The 22,060-nt window shown below is 47.3% G+C and overlaps 1 pseudogene; it reads left to right on the top strand.

The window, feature by feature from the left end:
• Window positions 1–371: 371 nt before the first annotated feature.
• LOC148774795 (C-C motif chemokine 16-like) lies at window positions 372–6,882 on the top strand (annotated as a pseudogene).
• Window positions 6,883–22,060: the final 15,178 nt, after the last annotated feature.

The following is a 22,060-nucleotide window of genomic DNA, read 5'->3' as shown; positions in this document are numbered from 1 at the left end:
AAACGCAACTGCCTCCTACCCATGTGAGATTTATTTAGCCTCTCTAAGCCTCAGGGGCCTCATCTGCAAAATGGGAATAAACTCTCTTCTCCCCTCTGTGAAGTTTAAGTAAAATAGGGCCTGAAGGGAGCTGACACCCAGCACGTGTTCTCCACACTTTCCCTTTCTCTTTTCCTTCACGCGGATGCAAATATTAGCAAACAACTGTGCACCAGACCCTGCCCTCCAGTGCCCCCCTTTCAGCGTCTCTCCTCCCCCACCCACTCTGAAGTGGTCAGCATCCAGAGAGCTGAGGGCCCCGCGTGGACGACTAGCAAGGAAGGAGACTGTGTCCGCCCAGCCTCCCCTGAGCCTGACTGCCCACCGAGAGGATGAAGGTCTCCATGGCTGCCCTCTTTCTCCTCATCCTCACCATCACTTCTGCTGTTCACAGTCAGCCAAGTGAGTCCACCTGTCCCTGGAGGGCGGCACCGAGGAAAGGGAACAGGGAGCGGGCAGCGAGGTGATGCCAAGAGTGCTCTCAGGTCTCCGTCATCAGCCCCAGGTCCCCTCCCCTCCTGCACCCAGAGCTGCTGCGCACCAGCACCTTGTAAGCAGAGCTGAGCTGTGGTCCAGATCCGCTGGGGTTGGGCTGTTTCAGGAAGCTGGGTCGAAGTCACATCAGGAGTCCTGCGGACATCGCAGGAATGATCATTTAGGAGGAAGAGCCAAGGAAGGAGCGAAAGGGACAATCATAAACGTATGTGATGAGGAGGAAGGCGAACCAAGTGGGCGGGAAAAGCCATTCCCTGGCAGGGTAGGACCAAGGGAGTCAGGGAGGCCGGCGGAGGGACATTTGGGGCTAAGCCCAAGACAGGGAATCTGAAGCTAGACACCCCTTGCGGGCAGGGTCTGTTGTAGATTTCTGGGACTATCATGGCAGCCAAAAGACGCCCCAGTGGGATGCCCACATGTGCCATTTGAGGGTTTCTGGACCCCTGTCTCCATCTCCCAGCCTAGGGCTAAAAAATGTTTGTAGAAAAGAGAAATGGGGATGAAGGAGATTGAAAGGCTTTGGAGCCACGTGATGGATGCATGGGCTCTGCCTCTACCAGCATTTATGAGAGTTGGTGACAGGCAAGGGACCAGAGACTCAGGCCATCTCTCAGTGCATACCTGCCTTCAATGGCCCCAGCCCTTGCTGTCTCCCTAAGGCTTCCCTTGGCGCGTAGTCTGGCTGGACTCTGCCTTTGTGAACACTCGGGGAAGCGAGGGTCACACACACCGTGTAATCTGCCCACACACTCTCAGGACGCCCCTGGTCTTTGTAAACGTTGCCTTAGAGAACCAGGGTCACTGTGGGTAGAGGTGCCTCCTGGGGGTGGGAGGGGGCAGCAGTGCCCTTCGGGAAGGTCAGGCAGGAAGAAAAATGGCCCAGCCAAAGCATGGATCAGCCAAATGGTGCCCTGGAGACATCTCAAGCTTTGCCACCTACTGGACGCAAGCGTCAGGGATTTGCACTCTGCAGGTCTGGGGGATCAGCCAAATGGTGCCCTGGAGACGTCTCAAGGTCTGGGGGCTGGGGAAGGTGATATCCTTGAATGATGAGCAGTCAGGGGAGCTCAAGGGAGACAGCGCTACCAGCCAACCAGGTCTGGCCTCTGGGAATGTCAGAGAGAGGGGGAGAGAGCACTTTCCAGGCCAGTAGAGTGGCCATTACCACCATTAGCTCTTTTAAAAAAAAAGAAGAAGTTTTTATTTTGTATTGGAGTACAGCCATTAACAATGTTGTGATAATTTCAGGTGGACAGCAAAGGAACTCAGCCATATGTATCCGTCTAAGCATTCTCCCTACCATCAGCTCGTAGTCACAAGCACCGACACTTTCCACGCCAGACTCTGAGTTAAGGGTTTTGCAAGCATTTTCTCAGCTCATCCTCACCACGATCCTAGGACATAACTTTTTTTTCTTATTATTGATTTATGTTTATTGAAGTATAGTTGATTTACAATGTTGTTAATTCCTATTATACAGCAAAGTGATTTGGTTGTACATATATATATGCCTTCTTTTTAAATATTGTTTCGTTATGGTGTGTCATAGGATATTTTGTTACTTGCAGAATAATTGTTTTACAATGTTGTGTTTGTTCCTGCTGGCCAATGCTGTGAATCAGCTGTATGTCTGCACACATCCTCACCCTCTTGGGCCTCCCTCCCACCCATCATTTCACCCCTCTACGTCAACACAGAGCACCTAGCTGACGCCCTAGGTTATACAGCAGCTTCCCACTAGCTATCTGTTTTACACAGGATAGCGTATATATGTCAAGGCTACTCTCTCAATTCATCCTGCCTTCTCCTTCCGCTATTGCATAGGATGGAACATTTTTACCTTCATTTAATGGGTGAAGACATCCAAAGAGGTTAAGAAATTTGCCCGTGATTCAAGTCATTTAGTCAAGACTCCAACCCATGCTGTCAGGCCCCAAAACTTAAAACACAAGCCTTTTCCCCTTGCCCTGACTTCTCCTGTTCATCCCTGTATCTCAGCCTCCCCCCCCCCCGACCTCAGCTTCTCTGGTGCCTCTAGGACAGAATCCGGGCTCCCCGACATAGTTCAGAAGGGGTGCAGACCTCCCCGCCCTCTTTAATATCCTCTTCCTACTTCTTCCTTCCCACCTTGCCCTGCGGCTCCTGGAACTGCTCTATCCTCCCAGACATGCTGGACTTCCCCCACCTCAGGCCTCCACATATTTCTTTCTTCCAGATCCCATGACCCCTCTGTCTGCCTAAGTCCTGCTCGTCCCTCAGGAATCCGCTCAGACACCACCTGCTGTGGGACTTCTTCCTCAACCACCCAGGCTGGGTTAGGCCCTCCTTGTTCTGTTCCCATAGCCCCTTGCAGCAAATTCTACTCTATCCCAGACCACATTCTCTTGTAGTGTTTATCTTTTCACTTTGCTTTTACACCCAGACTGGTCTGTAGGGCACACAAGAGTAGCGACTGTATCTTCCACATGTTCTAACCCCCATAGAGCCTGGCTTGTAATAGGAGCTCAATACGTGTTTGCCCAGTCAAGTTCATCAGCAAATGTGAATCCCCCCGTCCTTTGTACTTCATGAAGCTCAGTCTAGAGGCTGAAAGATCTATAGAAGAGTCATCTTTTTCACTTGTCTGTTACCCATCCAGCTACCATCAATCCCTGCTGACAGATGGCTTTGCCATCAGAAGAACGGACAAAATGCAAGAGATGGGAGATGGAGGTGGGCAGCCATGGGCTCCCTCTCTGCCTTCTTAACTCAGCTTTCAATGTCATTCCCTCAGAAATCCCTGAGTCGATGAACCCTCCACCCACCTGCTGCCTGAAGTGTCATTAGAAAGTATTGCCAAGAAAACTGGTGGTGGGATACAGACAGGCCCTCAACTGTTACCTGCCAGCAATCAGGTAAGCACCGTCCTGCAGACATTTACAGGGAGCGGGAAGGGGAGCCCAAGGCTGGATCGGGGTACACGGAACCAAGTATCTGTGCTAGAACAGGGGAGTAGCAGTTAAGGGACCTGGGCTTTGACTCTCACAGGACAGGCCTGGGTTTTATTCTAGACTTTGCCACTTACAGAGGCACGTGGCTGGTTCATGTGGTCCAAGAAACGGTGGCCATAATGGAACCCGAGCCTGACAGTCTAGGTTGAATGGAGAAGGGCTGAAAAAAGAGATGATGAGGTCTAGAGGCCAGAGAGGGGGGCTTTTTGAGGGGACCCAGACAAGGGGGGGCCCTAGGGAGGTGGTACAGGGCACAAGGCAAGCCCCTGGTGAGCTAGAAGTGAGGGTGTGTGGACTGGACCCTTAACTGCTCCGGGGCCCCTGATGGTCTAACTCTGCCCCCACAGCTTCATCACCAAGAGAAAACAAGAGATCTGTAACAACGCCGACCACGACTGGGTTCAAGAGTACATCAAGGATCCCAGACGTCCTCTGCAGCCTCCCAGGAGGTTGGCCTGGGTTAACATCACCAGATGGGTGGAAGGTCAAGCCCAGATCCACAACTTGCCGTGGTGGTCAGGCCTCCAACGGAGCCCAAGTTTGACGTGGGGATGGTGTAACCCTGTGAAAACGCAGGCAACCTTGTTGTCTGAATGAAAAGAGTCACATTCAGAGAAACAGGCCAGAGATTCAAAACACTAAAACATTTCAAATATAGTCTCAGTCTCCCAAGGTTGCGGGAGAAGGGCAGGGATACATCCTTAACGCTCAGTACAGCACTTTCACATCCTCTTCCTTGTCTTGCTTTCAGACCCTCACCTCCCTCCAATGCACCGGCCCATCCTGAATGATCGTGTCCCACTTCCCAACAGCCAAACCACCTCTGGCTCTCTCTGGCCTCCCACTCATTAAGAGACTCACGGGACTCTTGACTTTTCCTGTCCACCCTTATCCTTTTTCTAGATCTCTTTTTTATTCTATTATGCTTTTAAAACCTAACCTTTTGGAACTGCCCTGGTGGTCCAGTGGCTAGGACTCCGTGCTCCCAGTGCAGGGGGCCCAGGTTCAATCCTGGTCAGGGGACTAGATCCCACCCATTGCAACTAAAAAACCCCTCATGCCGCAACTAAGACCCAAGGCAGCCAAATAAACAAAAATTAAAAACAGAAAACCTAACCTTTTCTTATGGGCATAGTCAAATGCTAATGACTTTTGTCCCTCTTGCTGAGGCTTTGCTGAATTCCCCAATATTGGGTCTTCCCCAGGGTGATGTGGGTGCAGATGGTGTTGAAACAAAAGAGGAGGTGTCAATCCCTAGGTCCCTCCCACTGCAAGCTTTGTAGCACAGGGAAGGGCATTTGGCTAGGCTGGGGGTAAAAATCCTGGTCCAAAACTCAACCATTCAGTAAACACAATTTCCTTTATTGCCAACTTTGTTTCTAACTCCCTGACTGCCTCCTTTCTGCTGGGATGGCAGAAACTTAACCTCAGTTTTTTCAGGGTCTTCACATTCCCCCGAGAAATTTCTCCATTTGAGGAACTGGAGCTTTTACATGGCACCGAGGCCAGAGGTGGGGGGCTTCCCTGGTGCCTCAGATGGTAAAGAATCTGCCTGTAATGCAAAAGACCTGACTTTGATTCCTGGGTTAAGGAAGATTCCCCTGAAGAAGGTAATGGCATTCTATGCCAGTATTCTTGCCTGGAGAATTCCATAGATGGAGGAGCCTGGCAGGTGACAGGTGATCGCTAAGAGTAGGACGTGACTGAGTGGCTAACACTTTCACTTTATTCTTTTTCCAGACGTGGATTATTGTTTATCCCTCCTCCCTACCTCTCTGTCCCCAGCTCAACAATAGGGAGTGGACTCAGACAAAATACAACATTCCCCCAAAATGGTGTCGTGAAGCCAAAGCAAAGTCAGGCAACTAAAGCTATATGCTGCTGCTGCTGCTAAGTCGCTTCAGTCGTGTCCAACTCTGTGCCACCCCATAGACGGCAGCTCTCCAGGCTCCCCCGTCCCTGGGATTCTCCAGGCAAGAACACTGGAGTGGGTTGCCATTTCCTTCTCCAATGCATGAAGGTGAAAAGTGAAAGTGAAGTCGCTCAGTCGTTTCCGACTGTTAGCGACCCCATGGACTGCAGCCCACCAGGCTCCTCTGTCCATGGGAGTTTCCAGGCAAGAGTACTGGAGTGGGCTGCCATTGCCTTCTCCAAAAGCTATATAGAGAAACGAATTTGGTGAAGTGATCATTGGGAAGACTGGGCTTCCAATGACTTGGATTCTGCTAAACTGACCCAAGCCTGCCCCCAGTGGTCCCCAGTGGTACTACATTATCCTGCCTCCTTGCTCCCCGACCCCAACTGAAGCTAACCCACCCAGATGCCACCTGACCCCAGCTGACCAATCACTCTCTCTTAGATGAACTTCGGACCTGAGAAACTAGCCCTGGAGCATTGTCCCAAGGGAAGGGGTCTATGAACTCGTCCGGTGAAGCCCCTGGAGCTGCCCTGTCCCTACTCCAGGCTTGGAGGTTTGGCTAACCTCAGTTCCATGAGATACCCCAGCATTCTTTCCATTATTCCTGTTTGTTTTGTGTGTTGGTTTGAATTCCTAAAGGACCATGGTGGCATTTAGCACCTCTGCAATAACATTTTGTTGGTTTAGGTCAGTTCTGTTGTGTGTGTTCACACGTACCCAACATTTTTACCATATTTAAGTGTACAATTCAGTGGCACTGAGTACTTCCATGTTGTCATGCAACCCTCACCACTATCCAGCTCCAGAACTTTTTCCTCACCCCAGACTGAAACCTCTCTTCCCTCTAAACAATCCTGTCCCCCTCCTCCCTCCCCCCAGCCCTTAGGAACCGCTGTTCTACTTTCCATCACTATGAACTTGATTCCTCTAGGTACCTCTTGGCTCATTTCACATAGCACAATGTTTTCAAAATGTATCCATGTTGTCAGGGTTTCATTCCTTGCTAGGCCTGAATGATATTTCATTGTCTGTATCTACCCTGTTTTGTTCATTCATTAATCTGTCCATGGGCACCTGGGTACCCCCTTTTCTTTACACGAGCTCGAGTTAGCAGGTCTTAGCTTCTGTCATTTGTGCCAAAAGCACTTTAACTCCTGTACTGACCTGTCAATCACCACACTGGCCAGGCAGGAGCTTGGGCAGGTAAGGGCCTCAGACTCTGACCCTCCCCTTTGTCCCAGACAGAAGTCAGTGCTCCCTTCTCGTCCCTCCCTGGCTGTGCGTTCCTACTTCTGGATCCAGGGATTTCTCTCCACAATTCCTGCAATCAAAGCTAACTGTAATCAAACATCCTCCAGGAGCTCACAGCCCAGCGATGACAGAATCACCGACAGATACAACATAGCCAAGCTGGACCTTTGCTTGCTGGAGCCAGAGTGAACATGGAGAGGGGGCAGGGCTTGGACTGACACAGGAGCCAGACCATGTTCGGTGTGTACAGCCAAGCAGGAAGTTTCAAAGTCCTTCACCAGCGCCAGGGTCAAAATCAGTGAACTTGAGTTCAAAGGCCTGAGGGACAAGCTGAGGCTGAAAACAGGAAGCACAGGCTAGGGCTAGGATTCTAGCAAGCCGGAATAGAAATGTCATTATGTGTCTTTTTTTTTTAATCTATCAGAAGAGTTCAGAGTTGAGATGTCAGTCCAAGTCCAAAAATCTAATTGAAAAATCTGTATACAAAGTCAAATTGTCTTCCCAGCACATAATAATAAAAGTTGCCAGAAATTCCCAGTGGTTCAGAACCAAAAGTAACTTATCTCAGGTGCAATCATTTGTTTTATTGTTGTTGTTGTTTGGGTTTTTTATTTTTATTTATTTATTTTTTTGAAGTATAATTGCTTTACAACATCGTGTTAGTTTCTGCTGTACAATGAAGTGAATCAGCTGTATGTGTACATATATCCCCTTCCTCTTGAAACTCTCTCCCATCCCAACCCCAACCCACCCTCTAGATCGTCACAGAGCATCGACCTGAGCTCCCTGTGTTACACAGGTTTCCACTAGCTATCTATTTTATGTATGGTCATGTATTTATAGCAAACCTAAACTCTCAGTTCATCCCACCCTCCCCTTCCCCCTCTGTGTCCATCAAAGGGTTATTCCTAATCTTTTCAAGGTAGATAAATGCCTGGCTTTTAACATAACACGTATGCACACAGAGGCACACACAGGAAAGACCTCCTCATTCTGACCCATAGGCGTCTCCCAACTGTGATCAGCCTGATCAATTGAAGTGATTCTTCCACATTAATGTATGCCTAGCCAGCTTATGTGACCGTCAGCCTTGTGGAACCAAGGTGACTGGTAGCGGGTGGACAATAAGGTCTGGAATAGCAGGATTTCCACTCATCTGTCAGAGAAAAGGGTAGAAAGGGGTGAAGGCCACACACAGCAACATGAGGGGACCAGTGGGTGGGACAGGAAGGGAAGAAAGGGAGGCAGCAGCCCTGGGCAGTACAAGAAGCATTCTACCTGGCGTCTAGGATCCTGGCCGGCACATCCCCTCTCGTGGATCCCCTCTGCACGCCATCCCCGCTGTGCGCCATGAGACTTTAGACCAGATGACCAGATGTCCTGCGGCTAGCTCTGGCTGGCCTGTAAGAAATGCTATTCAGCCTTCGAGGCAACCTCCCGAGGCAAGGCAGAAGGGCAAGCATTTCCCCTCTGTAGGGAACAATGCGTGTGCGTACACCTGTGTGCAAAGCAGCCACTGAGAGTTGTCAGCAGCCTGAATGAGGATCTGCGGGACACAGTCGATGTGCTCGGTTAAAAGCTTTGTCTCGGCACTTCCCAGGTGGTCCAGCAGCTAATTCTCCACTCAATGCAGAGGGCCTAGGTTCGACACCTGGTAGGGGTACTAGATCCCACATGCCGCGACTAAGAGTCTGCAGGTCGAAATTTTAGATCCCCCAGGCCACAGATGCAGGGGGAGAAAAGCTAAATTTAAAAAAATGAAAGCATTGTCTCCACACTCAGGCGAATCCAGGTTCAGATCCCAACTCTGTCTCTTAACTGTGATGGTAAAATGTCACTATTCTGTTATCAGCTAGGATGAGAATCCCTCTCCTGGAGGGGAAAAACTCATGTTTAGAAAATGTGTCTGCAACCCCAGTGAAGGCAAGAAATGCCCCCAGGACATGGATGTGTGTGTGTGTGTGAGCCGCTCAGTCATATCCGACTCTTCACGACCCCATGGAGCCCGCCAGGCTCCTCTGTCCATGGAATTCTCCAGGCAAGGATAGACTGGGGTAAAATTTCAAAGGGAGGGATGAAGTCACTCTGAGTGAGCCAAGAAAAGGGACCATTTGGTCTTTGAAAACCAGAGGTGGGACACAGGGCCAGCGTCCCTGGATCAGAGACCAAAACCTGTGAAGTAAGTCATCAGGGATTCACAGAAGTCTTGTGGAAGCTTTGATCGCCCCTAGACTGGAGAACTGCACGAGTGGAAAGACTTCCAGGCAGCGCTCAAGATCAGGGAGGTGACTTAGTGTCTACTTTAGGTGGGGTGGTGAGGAAAGGCATTATCGAGGAGGGGACGTGCCCCTTGAGAGCTAAATGACCGGCAGGAATCAGCCACGCCGGGACCGGGGGAAGGAAACTTTGCAGGCAGGACTTCCTCAGTAGTCCACCGGTTAACAACCCGCCTGCCAATGCAGGGGACACGGGTTCAATCCCTGGTCTGGGAAGATCCCACATGCCTCAGGGCAACTAAGCCATGCTCAAAAGCAACGAAGAGTAGCCCCAGCTCCCTATAACAAGAGAAAGCCCATGTGCAGCAACAAAGACCTAAAGAAAACACAAATAGATAAAACTTTCCAGGCAGAGGGCACAACCAGTGCAAAGCCCTAGGCTGGGGACAGTCTGGCTGGAGCACAGAGCTGAGGAGATCAGCAGGTGAGCAAGTCACAGGCAGGCAGGGTGTGCTGTGTGAGCCAGGGCAGGGAGCGTGCACTTCATTTCAAGGGAGGTGGAAAGCCATCCAGGACATTCTTAAGCAGCTGAGGGAGAGCATCTGATTGACCTTTGCAGCATCACCTGCACAGACAGGCAGTCCTGGGGGCGAGGGAGACCCCTCAGAAGTCTCGGTTACAGGGGATGTGACTTGGACCAGGGAGGAAGTGGTGGTCGCTGAGGAGATTAGGGACATCTCGGTGGACAGAATGGAAAAGACATACTGAGAAAGATGGGCTTGAGCTGTTGGTGCAATTTATAAAAATGGGGACGTCTGGGAAAGAGTAAATTGAGGTGGGGGATCAAGAGTTCTGTTTGGCCAGTGTTTGTTTTGAGGTGCTGGTTAGGTGTCCTTGAGGCGGTGTTGAGAAGGAAGTTGTCTATGGGAGTCTGGAAGGCCAGGGAATGGTCAAGCTGGAGTACATAAAACCCTAGGGACAGACGGAGTCAGCCGGGGAGAGTATGCAGCAGGTAATGAGTAATGAGCACGGGGGCATTCAGACATTTAGAGAACAGAGCAGGAGTGACACACAGACGGACTGGAAGAGCGGCCAGGGAGATGGCAGGAAAACCCAGAGGGTGTGGTAACTAATAAGCCAAGAAAAGCATTGAATCAAGAGAAAGTTATCAAATGTGCTCAGTGCTGCCAAGAGATAAAGGAAGAGCAGAGAGGGGCTTCCCTGGTAGTCCAGGAGCTAAGACTCCACACTCCCAACGCAGGCAGCCTGGGTTCGATCCCTGGTCAGGGAACTGGATCCCTCAGAATGCAACTAAGACCCAGCACAGCCCAATAAATATATATATATATTTCAAGAAGAATAGAGAAAGAAATCTTTGGAGTTGACCTTTGAAGGTCATGGGCTTCCCCGGTGGCTCAGAGGGTAAAGAATCTGCCAGCAATGCAGGAGATCTGGGTTTGATCCCTGGGTGGGGAAGATCCCCTGGAGATGAGGATGGCTATCCCACTGCAGTATTCTTGCCTGGAGGATTCCATGGACAGAGGAGCCTGGCGGGCTACAGTCCAGGGGGTCGCAAAGAGTAGGAAACGACTGAGCGACTAACACTCCCACTTTTTTCCTTTTGAAGGTCATCCATGAATCAATAAGTCTCAGTGGAAAATAGTGATAGAAGCCCAACCAAAGGGGTAGGGGGAGAACAGAGGTTGTGGAAGGGTGGCCCAGAACACTACAGAGGCAGCTCCAGGAAGAACTTTTCTATGAAGGGAAGCCAAACTTAGGTCAAGAGCCAGAAGGTTCAAGGGAGGATTTTTAAAGATGTGAACATTTAAAGCAGGTTTATGTGTTGATGTGTGACATATTAAACCTCTCAGAGATGCAGCTTTTCTTTGCTGTGAAATGAAGATTGAAACACCAGTGGTCACAGGTTACTAGGAGAATCACACCAGTTAACGTGTTAAGAGGCCGCAACCCTAGGCCTGCGTCGCAGCTGGGATTCACAGCTTGTGAGCTCCCTTCCTTGAGCAAGAAGGCACAAGGCCAACAGGTTCTCCCTGGTGGGGCGAGAGGACAGCCCTCGGTTCCTACATTCTGATTATGATGGAGGAGGAGAGGCTGGTGAGTGGAGGGCAACCAGATTGTTAACAGTAGGATTGAGAAATTGCATGGACCCCATTATGTTCGCCCTAAACACACACTCAGAGCTTCCTCTTCTGCTGGCATCCTTCCCCGAAAGGAGCCTTCCGCTCCAGACACTACAATGTGGGTTTCTCATCTGAACCACAGAACACGAGCAGCTTGAGTGGCTATTTGGTCAGCTTTCCCAAGAGTGATGCCAAGGAGAAAGGCTCGTCCTCTACCTCTAGTGCAGGTCTTTGAACCCAGCTGAAAGGGCTGCCTAGAGGGCAGGGACCACCACTGCTAATGTACTCTGCTCCCACCGCCGACCCCCCACCCCCTGTCCAGGGGAGGGGTTGGAGGTGTTGACTAAATGTCTATTCATGAAATTCACACTAAGGAGGGGGGCAAGAGGAGGCAAGGGAGTAACACGTGTTCAGAAGTCAGCGTGAGAGACCCCTTCTGACTGCCAGTCAGGGGGTCAGGGCAAGGATGTGTCACCACGGAGATGGTATTTTAAATAAGGTTCCCAGAGGTTAAGGGTTTGCAGGCACAGAAAAGGGATTCTAGACTGACTTGATCTTAGGAAAACTGGAGGGCAGCGCCACCCAGTGGTTAAAAACCACAGTGACTAACTGCTGTGACGTATTTTCTTGGGCTCCAGAATCACTCTGGACAGTGACTGCAGCCACGAAATAAAAGACATTTGCTCCTTGTGGAAAAAGCCATGACAAACTTAGCGTATTAAAAAGCAGAGATATCACTTTACCGACAAAGGTCCTTATCACCAAAGCTATGGTTATCCCAGTAGTCATATATGGATATAAAAAGTTGGACCATCAAGAAGGCTGAGTCCCGAAGAACTAATACTTTTGAATTGTGGTACTGGAGAAGACTCTTGAGAGCCCTTTGGACTGCAAGGAGATCAAATCACTCAATCCTAAAGGGAATCAACTCTGAATATTCATTGGAAGAACCGATGCTGAAGCTGAAGCTCCAATACTTTGGCCACCTGATGCAAAGAGCCGAATAATTGGAAAAGACCCTGATGCTGGGAAAGACTGAGGGCAGGAAAATTGGGCCGCAGAGGATGAGATGGTTGGATGGCATCACCGACTCGATGGACATGAATTTGAGCAAGGTGTGGGATGTGGTAAAGGACAGGGAAGCCTGGAGTGCTGCAGTTTGTGGGGTCGCAAAGAGTTGGACAAGACTTAACGACTGAACTACAACAAGCCACTGTGTATTCTTAAAGGGCTATCACACGTGGCTGTGTCCAGGAAGACCCTCCTGTGCGTTAGACCCGCTGCTCAGAGGCCCCTCATGTGGCCCACCTCTTCCAGATTTCTCTCTCCCCTTTTATAGGGAGCTGAGGCTTCCAGTTCACATTGAGGCAGAACAGATAAAAGATCCTGCTCTCAGAGAACTTACATTTTAGTGGGGAAAAAGACAGTACACAAATACACACAAATACATCGCTTATCAAGCAGTGATAAGTTCTCTAAGAAGAATAAAGCAGAGCAAATGTGCTGGTAAGAGGGGCAGAAGACAGCGCTGTACTATCTGATAGGACTCCCACCCCCCACCCAAAAGAACAGTTTAACATAAATTTGTCTCCCTAGAGAATCTTCTACTTCCAGCCTGCAAGACTGAGTATCTGACATACCCAACAAACCGATCCATATGCAAACAGATGCTACAAACTCAGAAAATCTTTTTTAAAAAAAATACAGCTGTGAGCATGAGAGACTGTATAAAAGAAGGTGGATTTTGGAGGGATGTTGAAAGTGGGAGCAACAGGCATGCAATTCCTAACTTTTGTGGCTTTGGCCTGAGGTCAGCTGCAGTTGCTGCCGGGGATGCCACAGGGCTGGCTAAAATTCTGGTGAGAGAGTCTCTGGTCTTTTTGGTCAGATGAACCAGAGGAAGGAGTCTGACACAAAAGTGACCACTGGAGAGTAAGGAGAACCCCAGAAAGAAAAACAAATCAGTGAAAGGGAATCCCAAATTCTTTATACAACCTTAGCCCACGGTTTTTAGCCCTGAGGGCATGGCAACCCACCCCAGTATTCTTGCCTGCAAAATCCCCATGGACAAAGGAGCCTGGTGGGCTGCATTCCATGGGGTCGCTAAGAGTCTGACACCACTGAAGCAATTCAGTGTGCACACACTTGGACAGAACTTACTAGAGGAAAACTGAAAGCTGCTCAAGCTGAAACTCCAAGAACTGAACTAAGATCCTAGTCACCATCCTCTGCAGGCAGGAAGCTCACAGTTTGGTTTTGTTGTTATTGTAGTAGTTGTTGTTTTGATGGGAAGAAGATTTAAATTTAGTGGGGAGCCCTCACTTTTGTTTTTCTAAGGATGATCTGCACCCACCAGTAAAACGCTTATGTTTTATGTTACTCAGCCATAAAGAGGAGCAAATGTGAGTCAGCTGAGCTGAAGTGAATGAACCTAGGGCCTGTTATACAAAGTGAAGTAAGAATGTGTGAAAGGTGCTCAGTCGTGTCTGACTCTTTGCAACCCCATGGACTATACTGCTGCTACTGCTAAGTCACTTCAGTTGTGTCCGACTCTCCCCATAGATGGAAGCCCACCAGGCTCCGCCGTCCCTGGGATTCTCCAGGCAAAAACACTGGAGTGGGTTGCCATTTCCTTCTCCAATGTGTGAAAGTGAAAAGTGAAAGTGAAGTCGCTCAGTCGTGTCCGACCCTTAGCGACCCCGCGGACTGCAGCCTACCAGGCTCCTCCATCCATGGGATTTTCCAGGCAAGAGTACTGGAGTGGCTTGCCATTGCCTTCTCCATGGACTATACAGTCCACGGAATTCTCCAGGCCAGAATACTGGAGTGGGTAACCTTTCCCTTCTACAGGGGCTCTTTCCAACCCAGGGATTGAACCCAAGTCTCCTGCATTGCAGGCAGATTCTTTACCAGCTGAGCCACCAGGGAAGCCCAAGTTAGAAAGAGAAAAACAAATATCATCTATTGTGGAATCTAGAAAAATGGTACTGATGAACCTGTTTGCAGGGCATGAATAAGATGCAAACATAGGAGAGACTTGTGGACGCAGCCAGGGAGGGGAGGGTGGGACAAACTGAGAGAGCAGCACTGAAGCATGTACATTACTGTAGGTAATGACTGTGGCATATAATTACTGTGGGGAAAGCAGAGAGCTAATGGGAAGCTTCTGGATAAAACGGGGAGCTCAGCACAGAGCTCTGTGACGACCTAGAGGGCTGGGATGGGGTGGGGTGTGCGGAGGTTCAAGAGAGAAGGGACGTGCGTGTACTTGTGGCTGGTTCACATCGTTGTATGGCAGAAGCATACACAGCATTCTAAAGCAACTGTCCTCCAACTAAAAATGTTTTAAATAATTTTTAAATGCTTCCATTTTAAATTTTCTTTTACTGTTTTTAGTTTTTCCTCTTTTGTCACTAATTCTCAGGTTGATACAGAAAATAGATCTATCTCTTGGATAAAATCAGTATTAGGATGATTTTTGACATTTATATTCAAAATATATTATTACAGAGAAAACTGGTTATACACTTTTTCCTGCTGATTTATGTACTTTGAAAATATCATTTGTTTGATCCAAGACAGTAAAATGCAGAAATAAAGGTTAACACTATGTCTACTCAAAACAATGAACAGATATGGTAGCCATGGGTCAACATCCCACATAGTGATTGCCCCTCTTTGCATGAGGCGTGCATTCTCCAGCTGGCCTATTTCATTCTTTCAGATTACTGCCTGGACTTGATGGGCATTTGAGTTTGTGTGCCGTGTCCCTTGCTTTAATCCATCACAACATGTCCACAGCTAATGACTGAAGTTGAGTCTTGGCTCTCTCAAAGAGAGAGAGCTGTGTCCAGGCATTTCTGCATAATTTCTGACTATCCCGACTATTCTATATCTGCAGAAAAAGCAGAAGTGACAAGTGGAGGGCAAGAAACTCCTGATGACATTATTTGAGTCTCTGGATCAAGCCGGATCTAAAGCCGGGAGCTGCTTGCACTTTCCAGTTCCATGAACCATTGTATTTTCTTTTTGAGCAGGTTCATTTAAGCTAGATTTCGGCCACTTAAGCCAAAAATTTGTACCTCCAAAAATTAGACCAGACAAGCTGCAGAGTGAATGTGGTCCCTCATATTACCGAAAGGACAGAGATGTGGCTGCACTTGGAGGTGACACAAAAACGGGGTGGGAAAAGCCACTTTCTCCAAAACTAATACTGGAGGGTTAACTTAGAAAGGGAAAAGGTTGTCTAGGAATTGGCAACGCTGAGACATTGCTCTGGCAGGTAGTGAGCCAGATTACACTGTAATGGTATAACCTGAGATGCAGTGGGATTGCCTGGGAGAAGAGGAGATGGTGGCAAGGAACTTGCGGTCATGATGAGGAGCCTTGTCCTTCACCAGGGTCATGTGCCTGTCATCCTCCTAATTGGCACCTCAATTTAGAAGCCAGGAACACTGCTTTTACATGCTAGCACCTTTAGGAAACTAACACACTGGCTGGTGCTGTCCATTCCCACCATCCTGAGAGATGGAAAGTTTTGGAAGAGAGGAAGTGAGAGTATTATGGATTATGGGGAATTTCCTGGAGAGGCCAGGCTTGAAGTGGACACTTAAATGAGGGTTCCTTGAAACAGAGTCTTCAAGGGGCCTTCTGGCCTGTATCTGAGACAGTCCAGCTCTCATCCTGACCTCTGCAGACAAACTTCTCCCTCTACAGTGTTGCCTGTGGGGTGTCAGTGAGATGTGCTCTACTCTTCAGTGGGGTCCAGAAATAGTCGTCTGCTCAGAAGCTCTCTGATGCCTCCAGAAGGCCATCCCAGCGTTTAGCTAAGGCCTCCTGGGGACAGGGACCTCCCAGGTGAAGGTCTGTCCTCCCAAGCAGCCACAGCCAGCTTCCCCAGCTCAGTCCAGCCAGCCTTTTCCAAGTCCTTTCTGACTCAATCCAGCTTGCCCTGCTTTGCACGAGGCTAGGAACCAAGATGACCTCTGATCTTGGGCATCCTTGTATGAAACCAAGACTCCAGTTCGAGGTTCTTTACCCCCGGGATACCTGATTAAACTTGGTGCAACCTGAATGCCACAGCCTTGTGAAAGTCCAGACCCCCCTCCCAAGATTACCCTCTATTCCTTTGGCCCGTTTTCTCCCTTTCCAACAGCCCTCCCCAATTGGGCGTCCCACACAGGTTCAGCAGCAGGTACTGTCGTACTGAATGTCCTCCTTGGCAAACCAGTTGCTCTCCCAGCTCAAGAAAGAAGGCAGGGCCAGTGCCTCCTTGGAAGGAGGAAGGCATAAAGTAAGAGAGAGCTGGAGAACCTGGAAACGCTGCCCCTTCTACTCCAAGAGTTGCAGAAGAGTAGAAGGTGGGACCTCAGGGTGAACATCTATTTCTGCTTTACCGACTATGCCAAAGCCTTTGACTGTGTGGACCACAATAAACTGTAGAAAATTCTGAAAGAGATGGGAATACTAGACCACCTGACTTGCCTCTTGAGAAACCTATATGCAGGTCAGGAAGCAACAGTTACAACTGGACATGGAACAACAGACTGGTTCCAAATAGGAAAAGGAGTACGTCAAGTCTGTATGTTGTCACCCTGCTTATTTAACTTTTATGCAGTGTACATCATGAGAAACGCTGGGCTGGAGGAAGCACAAGCTGGAATCAAGATTGCCGGGAGAAATATCAATAACCTCAGGTATGCAGATGACAGAACTTTTATGGCAAAAAGTGAAGAGGAACTAAAAAGCCTCTTGGTGAAAGTGAAAGAGGAGAGTGAAAAAGTTGGCTTGAAGCTCAACATTCAGAAAACTAAGATCATGGCATCTGCTCCCATCACTTCATGGGAAATGGAGGAACAGTGGAAACAGTGTCAGACTTTATTTTGGGGGGCTCCAAAGTCACTGCAGATGGTGACTGCAGCCATGAAACTAAAAGATGCTTACTCCTTGGAAGGAAAGTTATGACCAACCTAGATAGCATAGTAAAAAGCAGAGACATTACTTTGCCAAACAAGGTCTGTCTAGTCAAGGCTATGATTTTTCCAGTGATCATGTATGGATGTGAGAGTTGGGCTGTGAAGAAAGCAGATCGCCGAAGAATTGATGCTTTTGAACTGTGGTGCTGGAGAAGACTCTTGAGAGTCTCTTGGACTGCAAGGAGATCCAACCAGCCCATCCTAAAGATCAATCCTGGGTGTTCATTGGAAGGACTGATGCTGAAACTGAAACTCCAATACTGTGGCCACCTCATGCGAAGAGTTGACTCATTGGAAAAGACCCTGAATTGGGGAGGGACTGGGGGCAGGAGGAGACGGGGACGACAGAGGATGAGATGGCTGGATGGTATCACCGACTCGATGGACATGAGTTTGAGTGAACTCCGGAAGTTGGTGATGAACAGGGAGGCCTGGTGTGCTACAGTTCATGGGGTCACAAAGAGTCGGACAAGACTGAGCGACTGAACTGAAGTGAACTGGGTGAACAAGTGGAGAGCAGTTTGTCATACAATTCTCCCTTCAGACCGGAGGTTGGGGGGAAACCTGAAATCAGAGACGCTTGTGTGCAGCCTTAGTCACTGTGGTGCATCCATGCAATGGGACACACCACCCAGCAAACCACTGATGGATGCAGTATGAATGGATTTCACAGACACGGTTTGGAGCAAAACAGGCAGACTCATGAGGGTAAATACTTTTGCCCATTTATGTGAAATTCAAGAACAGTCAAAACAATCATAGAGGGACTTCCCTGATGATTCAGTGGTTAAGACTTCACCTTCCAAGGCAGGGGGTGCAGGTCTGATCCCTGGGAGGGGGACCTAAGATCCCACAGGTCTTGAGGCTAGAAAACCAAAACAGAGACAATGTTGTAACAAATTCAACAAAGACTTTTTAAAAATAATCCACTTCCAAAAAATCTTAAAAAACAAAAAAAGCAAAACAGTCATAGATATCAAATAGTGGTTACTTTTAGGGGATTCACTGCAAAAAAAAAAAAAATGTGAGGGAGGGAAATCCCTGGTGGTCCAGTGGTTAGGACTCTGCACTTCCACTGCCAGTGGCCAGGCTTCGATCCCTCTTCAAGGAATTAGGATTCCACAAGCCTTGTGGCATGGAGAAAAAAGAGAGAAACTTCTGATGAGCTGACAACGTTCTTTATCTGGGTCTGGGTGATGACTGCACACGCATATCCATGTGCCAACATTCATCAAGCTGTAAGAGGCACACACTTAGCTCTGTGCAAGCCACACCTCAATAATTCCTTTTAATTTTTTAATTTCATTTTTTGGCCGTGCCGGTTCTTTGTCACTGCTCGGACTTTTCTCTAGCTGTGATGAGCAGGGGCCACTCTCTCTTTGCAAAGTGAGTGCTTCTCATTGCAGTGGCCTCTCTTGTTTCGGAGCGCAGGCGATAGAATGCATGGACTTCAGTAATTGTGGTTCCCAGGCCCTGGAGCACAGGCTCAGCCGCTCTGCAGCATGTGGGATCTTCCCGAACCAGGGACCGAAGCTGTGTCTCCTGTATTGGCAGGCAGATTCCCCACCACTGAGCCACCAGGGAAGCCCTTCAATAATTTTTTAATAGGGAGCTGGGGGAATGGTAAAGCAGAGATAGCAGTTCTGTACTATGCTCTTGGGAACTGCGTATCTACCAGGCGAAGGGCAGCTGGGATTGCAGAGGGAGCTAAGGTCACCAGACTGTCTGGCTCTACGGCTTCCGTAGCATATTCTAAACTGTAATCTATATGGCATTTTTAAATGGGAAACAGGGAATGGGGAGGAGATGGGGAAATGCTCCTGGCTGTAGAGGGGCATGACCCTCTTAAGGAGTAACCCAGGCTACCAAATCCACACACATGCAAATTCAGGACACATTGCTCTAGGAATGAACAGGGGTAAGGGAGCACTGTTGGAAGACAGACTGCCACATTTTACTCCCTGTCAGGATATTTAGGGATATTTTCCTATTTCTGTCCTCTCTTCCCTTCCCTGAGTCAAGCAGCTAGTATGCACCACGCAGCTCCTGCAGCCCTCGCAGGGGAGAGTTGATGCAGGGCAGAGAGCAAAACTGGAGGTCTCTGGCTTGTGTTCTAAAAGCCAACGCCCTCTGCACAAAGTATAAAAGAGGATTCAAAGTGCATTTCCTTCATGTCTTCACCAGAATTATTAAAGAGGGTGGATTTCTTCCAGGACAAAAAAAAAAGAGAGTTCTGCTGAGAGTCCAGGGTTAGTAGATAAACAGGGACTTCCCTGGTGGTCCAGTGGTTAAGATTTCCACTGCAGGGGGTGAGTGTTCAGTCCCCAGTCAGGGAACTAAAATCCCACATGCCCTGTGGCACAGCCAAAAAAAATAGAATGAATAAGCAACAAGGTCCTACTGGATAGCACAGGGAACTATATCCGATCTCCTGGAATAAACCTTAAAGGAAAAGGGTATTTTTTAAATGTATGCATGTGTATAACAGAGTCACTTTGCTGTTCAGCAGAAATTAACACAATATTGTATATCAACTGCACCTCAATTTAAAAAAAAAAAAAGAAAGATTACGAAACACTCATTTAGAAGGAAAAAAACAAAAGGTGGGGGTGGAATTCCCTGCTGACCCTGTGGTTAGGATTCTGGACTTTCGTTGCTAGGGCCCCGGGTTTGACCCCTAATCAGGGAACTAAGATCCTGCACTTCGGCATGGCCAAGAAAAGAGAGGGAGTCTTGGTTTGGGCTGGAGGGAGGCAGGTGCAACCTGGCATCCCAGCACCACTGCCGGGAAGCAGGTGTCAAGACAGATAAACAAGAGCATTGCTCAGCACCTGGCTCTACAAAGGTTAGGTCATAACCTGCTGCTGAAGCTGCCCGACAGCACGCTCTGAGGGGAAACAAAGCCCACAACAGGATGTACAGACATTTTCTAATTTTCCCTCTCATGTCTTCTTAGACACACCCGCCATTTAAAAGTGGACGTTTAATTTCAGAATACATGGGGTTTTAAGCATCGTTGATGTTAATTTTCCATTTTGACACTAATTTCTCATCTAAGCGCTTTCTTCTCTGCAGTCAGCCTCTGTGTTTCTTCAGTCTTTCAACTTCACTGAGGCTTTCAAAGGCTCAGTCAAAGACCTCTCCTGGTAAACATCACACTGTACCTGAAAACATGTAGGTTATTTTCAAAAATCTTTTGATATTGATTTCTAACATAATTCTGCAGTGATAAGAGGACAGACTCCATGATTGCTGTACCTTCAGACCATGAAATGTTTGCACCTTGTTTTGTGTCCCTGTATATGTTCTCCTGGCTTATAGACTACGGGGACATTAATAGAATTTGTATCCTGCTGTTGTGTGAAAATTGTATAAATCTTAACTATGTGAATTGGTTCATAGTGTTTCTCAGGTCTACCATATCCTTCTACCTTTCTATCTTTTCATTCTATTAATTTTTGAGAGTTTGATATTGAAGCTCCAACTTAAAAAGAAATCTTAATTTATCTACTTAAAAGATAACTGTAATATATAGTGGAACTCTATGTAACCTTGTTCTGTATTTTTTTTTCCAATTTTATTTATTTTTTTCAAGTTGAACAGACTAAATTTCTTTAAACAAACTTACTTATACTCCAGAGTCCTTTAAAAACTTAATAGCATTTATACATTGAAGGTATTTGATTTTCTTGTAACTAGCACTTCAAATGCAACAAGCATTTGACCCAACAAGTAAAACTTTCTACAGTTCATAACTTTAATAAATAAAATAAATTAAATGTACAGTGAATAAGTTCTCTGAAATATTTCAATATTTCTGCAGGTTTAGTAACATCGTAAAATACATTTCAACTAAAATTCACAAATCTAAAAACCTGTTAGGCATTTTTAGGTGTTTTAAGATGGAAATGAAGACCAATGTTACATCGTAATATGCCAATTACAAATAGTACTTCAAATAGCAAATACTACAGTTTGTCCCAAACTTTAAAAACTATTCATGAACTCAACACTGAACTATTGATGGCTATGAGAATTGTTTCCTAGCCTTTTTGAAAATTTCAACCCATTTACGTTTAAGGTAATTATTGATAAGTACGATCCCGTAGCCATTTACTTTATTGCTTTGGGTTCAAGTTTATACACTCTTTCTGTGTTTCCTGTCTATAGAAGATCCTTTAGCATTTGTTGGAGAGCTGGTTTGGTGATGCTGAATTCCCTCAGCTTTTGCTTGTCTGTAAAGCTTTTGATTTCTCCTTCATATTCGAATGAGATCCTTGCTGGGTATAGTAATCTGGGCTGTAGGGTATTTTCTTTCATCACTTTAAGTATGTCTTGCCACTCCTTTCTGGCATGAAGAGTTTCTGTTGAAAGATCAGCTTTTATCCTTATGGGAATCCCCTTATGTGCTATTTGCTGCTTTTCCCTTGCTGCTTTTAATATTTGTTCTTTGTGTTTGATCTTTGTTAATTTGATTAATATGTGTCTTGGAGTATTTTGCTTTGGGTTTATCCTGTTGGGGACTCTCTGGGTTTCTTGGACTTGGGTGATTATTTCTTTCCCCATTTTAGGGAAGTTTTCAACTATTATCTCCTCAAGTATTCTCTCATGGTCTTTCTTTTTGTCTTCTTCTTCTGGGACTCCTATGATTCGAATGTTGGAGCGTTTAACATTGTCCCAGAGGTCTCTAATATTGTCCTCATTTCTTTTAATTCGTTTTTCTTTTTTCCTCTCTGTTTCATTTATTTCTACAATTCTATCTTCTAGTTCGCTTATCCTGTCTTCTGCCTCTGTTATTCTACTGTTTGTTCCCTCCAGAGTGTTTCTGATCTCATCTATTGCATTATTCATTGTATATTGACTCTTTTTTATTTCTTCTAAGTCCTTATTAAATCTTTCTTCCATCTTCTCAATCCTTTTCTCCAGGTTATTTTTCTGTAACTCCATTTTGCTTTCAAGATTTTGAATCATTTTCACCATCAAAATTTGAAATTCTTTATCAGGTAAATTCCCTATATCTTCTTCTTTTGTTTGT

Source organism: Moschus berezovskii, chromosome 19, assembly GCF_049115385.1.
Source record: "Moschus berezovskii isolate FMDL1 chromosome 19, NW_MosBer_1.0, whole genome shotgun sequence".
In the NCBI taxonomy this organism is placed as follows: Eukaryota; Metazoa; Chordata; class Mammalia; order Artiodactyla; family Moschidae; genus Moschus; species Moschus berezovskii.
This window is presented reverse-complemented; position numbering and strand designations above follow the sequence as displayed.